The sequence below is a fragment of the Triticum urartu genome, chromosome 7, assembly GCF_003073215.2.
Source record: "Triticum urartu cultivar G1812 chromosome 7, Tu2.1, whole genome shotgun sequence".
Taxonomy (NCBI): domain Eukaryota; kingdom Viridiplantae; phylum Streptophyta; class Magnoliopsida; order Poales; family Poaceae; genus Triticum; species Triticum urartu.
This window is the reverse complement of record NC_053028.1, coordinates 479,075,828-479,082,583: the sequence shown is the minus strand read 5'-3', so window position 1 is coordinate 479,082,583 and position 6,756 is coordinate 479,075,828.

Here is a 6,756-nt window from a genome sequence, read left to right as displayed (position 1 = left end):
GGTTGCCCATGCAAACAAACTTGCGATTCTTAACCTGCAGGAAACAAAGATCGAGTCCTGGACCACTCAACTAGTAGTAGAAGTAGGGGGGGCTTCGCTTCAGGGTTGCGTCGTTCTACCTGCTATAGGTACTAGAGGCGGTGCCGCCATTTTCTGGGATAAGCACCTGGTCAACGTAGTAACGCACATGATTGCTAGCTTCTCCATTACAGTTAGGGTAGAGATCATCGGCAACGGCGAGTTCTTCTGGATGACAACTGTCTACGGTCCTTCGGAGGATGAGCAAAAAGAAAATTTCCTAACAGAACTAGCCAGTGTAGCACCTCCCCCCTCTGAACCTTGGATGCTCAACGAAGATTTTAACATGATTTATCAGGCGAGGGACAAAAACAATGACCTAACTAACAGAAGGATGATGGGCCGTTTCCGTCGGGCGATTGATCTTGCTGGGGTCAGAGAGGTTAAATGCAGGAATAGGCATTTTACTTATAGTTGTGAAAGAGAATCGCCAACCTTATGCAGCATCGACAAGATTTTCTGTAACTTGGCTTGGGAAGACATGTTTCCTGAAGTGATGCTCACGGTAGCTTCTACATCCTTCTCCGATCACTGTCCTCTCCTGTTAGCTAATGGTGCCCCTGATCAGGAAGGCTAGATTTCGGTTTGAACTTTTTTGGCCACGTTTCCCTCACTTTTAGGAAACGGTGCAGCACGCCTGGGATCGACCGGTAAACCATGACTCCCCCTTCATTCGCATTAGTAGAAAGCTTCAGAGGGTTGTAGCTGATCTGAAAATCTGGAGCAGATCACTCTTTGGAGGCGCCAAACTACAGTTCCACATTGCAAACGCGGTGATCTTGCATTTAGACATGGCACGGGAGGCTAGTAACCTGATGGAGCAAGAGCGGCTGCTGCGCAAGCAGCTTAAACTGAAGGTGCTCGGGCTAGCTGCTTTAGAAAGGGCCAGGAAGAGACAGGCGTCCAGGACCATGTGGCTCAAAGCGGGCGACGCAAATTCAAAATTTTTCCATGCAAAAATTAGAGCAAGAAGGAGAAAGAACTACATCCATTCAGTCAAAGTGGGCAATTCTGCAATTACAGATCATCATGAGAAGGCCTCGGCCGCGCGCGATCACTTTACTGAATCCATAGGACGGCTTCGACAGCGCTCGTGCACCCTGAATTGGGAAGAACTGCACCTGCCAGAGATTGACATGTCTGGGCTCGACCTCCCTTTCTCCGAACGGGAGGTGTGGGCGGCGGTGTTGGCCTCGCCGACGGAGAAGGCGCCTGGACCGGATGGATTCACTGGGCGCTTCTTCAGGGCATGTTGGAGCACGGTCAAGCACGACATCATGGCAGTTTTTCAGAAGTTCTACAACCTGGCGGGAACAAATTTAAAGGAAATCAATACCACGTTCATTGCACTGCTGCCAAAAAAGGACGGGGCAACGGAGTTGTGCCATTTCAGGCCCATCAGCCTAATTCACTCCATCTCGAAGCTGATTGCAAAAGTGTTATCTTTGCGGCTGGCTGTCAAGCTTAAGGACCTGATCTCCCTGGCGCAAACCGCTTTCCAGAAGGGCAAATGTATCCATGATAGCTATCAGTATGTGCAAGGCTGCATCAGAGTGCTTCACAGGAAAAAACCCGGCTCTCCTATTCAAACTGGATATTGCTAAAGCTTTCGATTCAGTTTCCTGGGAATATCTTCTGGAGCTCCTGCAAAGATTGGGTTTCAGCTCACGTTGGAGGGACTGGACCACCATGCTGTTGTCAACGGCTTCCTCCTCCGTCCTGATGAATGGTGAGCCTGGGGAGAAGTTCTTGCACCGTCAGGGTCTGCGTCAGGGAGACCCTTTCTCGCCGTTGCTCTTCATCCACGCCATCGACCCCCTCCACCGTCTGCTGGCTACGGCGACAGAGAAGGGGATGCTGGCTCCATTGCCGGGCCGGGGAACAAGCATGAGAGTATGCCTCTACGCCGACGATGCAGTAATCTTTGCCAATCCATCCAAGCCCGTGGTGGAGACACTGCTAGGCCTGCTCGCAAATTTTGGGGAGGCCTCGGGGCTTCACCTCAACCAAAGTAAATCATCCGTGGCTGCCATTAGGTGCGAGAGTGTGAATTTGCCAGAAGTGCTACAAAGTTTTGGAGGCTCACTGACAGATTTCCCAATGACTTACCTCGGGCTACCGATCTCGACGACCAGGCTAAGATTGTCTCACTTCCAATTCATCCTAGACAGAATAAAAGCGCGACTGGCGGGCTGGAAAGGAAGGCTGCTCAACCTGGCAGGCAGGAGGGTTCTAGTCCGGTGTGTGCTCTCCGCTCTGCCAACTTTTGCCATGACAGTCCTCAAGGTCCCCAAGAAGATCATTAGAGAGATCGACAAGGCTGCAAGGCGGTTCTTATGGACCCAGGATGATGAGCTCACAGGCGGGAAGTGTAAGGTGGCCTGGTCCAAAGTCTGCTCCCCGGTGCGGCAAGGTGGGCTGGGCATCCTCGACCTAAACAAATTTAGCACTGCCCTTCGCCTCAGATGGCACTGGCTAGCGTGGGAGGAGCCCGGAAGACCGTGGACGCAGCTGCAAATCCCAGTGTCGGAGAAGGAACGTAGAATCTTCAGCTTGGCTACAAGAGTTCAGATCGGAAACGGCCGCAAAGCTAGTTTCTGGAATGACAACTGGATAGGGGATTCTCCTTTAGCTATCTCATTCCCAGCAGTCTTCAATCACGCCCGCAGGAAGAACAGAAGCGTCGAGTCATCACTACGGAATGATCAATGGATCAAAGACCTACAGCATGGAAACACAATGGCCATAGCTCCGGAATTCCTGTCCATTTGGCGCATGATCAGCACTGCAAACACCGTCTTGCGGCCTGACGAAGACGACCTCATAAGATGGCAAGGCACAAGCAATGGTTGCTACACTGCAAGCTCTGCATACAATAAGCAGTTCTAGCCAGTTGCTCTGTCCAATCTCAACAATATGATCTGGAAAGTGTGGGCTCCTAACAAACTCAAGATGTTCATGTGGCTGTTGCTCCAAGACAGATTGTGGTGCAATGATCGGCTTCAGAGGAGGGGTTGGACCAATAACTACTTCTGCCAATTATGTCTCCGCAACCTTGAAACATCTACACACTTGTTTTGGGACTGCAGTTTCGTGCGGGAAGTTTGGCTGCACGCGGCAGGGCGATCTGGCTGCTCCTCTCTGGCTCCCTTGGACAGGGGTCTCCTTAACTCCATGAAAATGATTCAGGAAATCATCAACCGGGCAACTCCACAAAGCAGAGGAGCAATCCGATCGATAATCATTATGATTCTGTGGGAAATATGGAAGGAGAGGAATGACTGCACCTTTCGCGGCTTGCTGCCTTGTTTTCAGCGTGTATGTGCAAGAATCAGCAGCAATTTGGAGCAATGGAGACTAGCAGAAGCCAAGAAATTAGAGTCCCCATTCGGGGATCTGTTGGGAGAGATTTAGTTTTTTAGTTTCTGAAGGGATAGCTGTCTGCATGGCCATCCCTCCCCTCTTTAATTTTCTCTGATCGTTTTGATCACACCTTTGTACTCTCCAATCTGCTAAATCAATGAAGCCAGCGAGCTGCTGGGTCTTTAAAAAAAAGTATCTCGAAGGTGCTCATAAGGATAGGGTGTGCGTGTGTGCATTCATAGAGGTAAGTGTATACGCATATGTATGAACGCTTGCGTCTGTACTGTATTCAAAATAATATATCAGTTGTGTGTTTTTGAAAAAAAAACATGGAGCATTGTTACATATATTTTCTCCTAAGAAAAGGTAAAGGATTTTTTGTTGTTGAGGGGAATAAAGATGTTCTTTTAACTAATAAAGATAGTTGTTGAAGACATGTAGAACTCTGGCTTGGTTGTTATACGGAGATAGATAGACGTGCAAGATCTTTTTCCAAAGATGAGCTTCCTTCTCCCAACCTTGGATTTCCATCCATATATGCGTAGTCAGGGCATTTCCAATACCGATCCTTAAACCTCCCGCATCCGGATCGCGTTGTTTGGATCGTGAAAGCCACCCAACGCGGTTCTATATCGGTCCGTGCCGTAGTCCGGACGTACTTTCTCCCACAAACTAAAGACAAACGTGAAGGGCTTTGCGGAAGTACGGACCACTCCCAAGCCCTCTTTCTTTTGCGGAAAACTGTCGATCTATTCATCTTCAATCATGGTAGTACAACGAACACCAAAAATAATAAAAATTACATCCAGATTCATAGGCCACCTAACGACGACTACAAGCACTGAAACGAGCTGAAGGCGCGCCGCCATCATCGCCCCTCCCTCGCCGGAGCCGGGCACAACTTGTTGTAGTAGACCTCTTCTGACCGCCTTGGCCCATCCAAACCCCTTTTCCTTTGCTCGCGCGCGTTCTCACCCGGCGCCAGCTATCCACATTCATGTCGCTGTAGAACTCGCCGCTCCACATTGAAGACGGCTCAGGGCGGACACGATCTCTCATTGCCTCCCCCATTGAAGTGGTGCACCAGTCGAGGGTGCCACTCGCCGCACTCCCGACTGAACACGCCTCCTTGCCGCATTGAAATACCTCCATTAAACCCTCGTGGAAGCCGAGAAACCTACTCCAGCCAGACGTCCGTTCACGATCAGGCCGCCATTAAATGCAACGCCGGGCAGGCTCCTCCCCTTCGCCCTCTATTTAAACGAGGCCAGACGTCGGGTAAGAATCGCACCACCAAGTCCGCCTCTCCCAATCTCCTCCTTCCATAATTTCTCCACCCTTTTGATGACATCCGGCGAGTAGGAAGAGTAGTTCTCCGGCATAAAAGCCGTCTGGGTGGCCCTGCCGAGCCCGCGGGATACGAGCGAGGTAGCTCGCTGCTCCACCTCTCTCGCCTAGTTCGACGGAGCAAGTTGCCGCCCCAAGCCGGCACATGGTTCAGCAACTCGCCGCTCCAAGCCATCTTGCAGAGGAGAGGCAAGTTGCTCTAGGCCGGCACGGCGGGAACCAAGGCGGTATGGGCATTGTCACTACCGTGGACGCTACCGCGTCGTACCGCCCCTCCCGTGCTTGCGACCGCGCCATCCGCCGTCAACGCGCGTGTAACTGCACCCTGCCGGCAGAGAAAGAAGCCGGCTGCACGGAGATCGACGAGTCGGTGGCCGGCACGTCCGCGTCTGCCGTCAACATGGAGGGAAAGTAGAACACGGGAGTCCGCCGCCGCTTGGGTCCCAGGAAGGCCACCGCTGAGGCGACGCCGGCGTACACAACCGGTGTCTTGCCTGGTTCTTCTTCAATGCAGACCATCAGCGGCCCCTGTCTGGGCTTCACGAAAGCGGAGGCGCCCCCTTCCCTTCCGGCTGAAGCACCAGCCGGCGGTCCCACTCCGATCAGCGATGGGGAAGCGAGCCGCCCTTTGCGCTGAAGCATATACCTCTGGGGCTTCCGACAGTCTGTGAGCGGTCTGCCGGACATGAGAAGACAAAGGGATCCGTCACGGCTGGCTGTAGATTAGAGAAGTTCTTAGAGTCCTTAAAAAAAGGTAAACATATTTTTAAAAAAATTAATCATGTTTTTTGACCTCATAAAATTTAAACATGTTTGTTGAAGACATGTAGAACTTTGGCTTGCTAGCTTCCAAACAGTTTAAACTAGTTTACACAAGGATAGATGGGCAAGATCTTTTCCAAAGTTGAGCCACACTTTTCCCAACCGTTGATTTCCATCCATGAAAGATGTTGCAAGTCTATCAGCCCCAACAAAAGCAAAGATCTCACTAACTAAAAAACAGAAGGAAAGATCTCTTTCCGTACATCAAACCACGGACACGTGCATGCTTGCCATATAAACGATCCTTAACAACCTATATATTCGCACGTAACCGACACAGTGGCATTCCAAATTCAACCGGTGGATAGACGTACGATAGATCTCCCCCGCGCAATCGCATGAGCGGCGCCATGGATTCCCGCCGCCGCATCGACCCCGCGGAAGAAGCGCGCCACCGGCAGGTGATGGACAGCCTCGGCGTGTACGACGCCGACTGGGCTCTGTCCAAGACCTTGGAGCAGTCTGACGTCCAGTCGGGGCAGAACCGGCTGCTCCTCACCAAGGAGACGGTGCGGGGCGGCCCTATCCCCAAGTTCTTCCCGGAGCTGGAGGAGCTTGGTGACGACGGGCTGAACGCCCAGAACAAGGTCTCAGTCAAGGTCCTCGACGCGAAGGGCCACGAGAAGGATGTGCACCTCCGCTACCTCAACTCCAACAGGGCGTACCGGGTCGTGGGGTCTGACTGGAGGAAGCTAGTGGAGGAGAGCCACATGTGCAAGGGAGACCGCCTCGACATGTACGCGTGCAGGCGCGGCGACGGCGAGCGCTGTCTCTTCGTGTTCAGGAGCAAGGGCGGTGGTGATACGTCCAGCTGCACCGGACGTAAGCGCACCCGACAGCCTTCCGTCGCAGCTCGCTATCCTGCCGCGGACGACGACGACGACTTCGTCGATGCTGGCCGTGCTGCTGATCGGAGCGCCAAGCGAGATTGGAACAGCCACTATTACGCAGACGCCGATAACACCGGAAGCCATCGGAGAGATCGTGGCAAGAAGCACAAGCGAGCTAAGAGCGGCCATGTCAGGAGAGAAGATCATATGCGGGTTGCGGTCGACGACGATGTGAAGGCTCTTGATTTCCAGGGTGATTACGGCTGTTACAAAGCCGAGAGGAGAAGGGTAGATAAAGCACCTTGGACATTGCCGA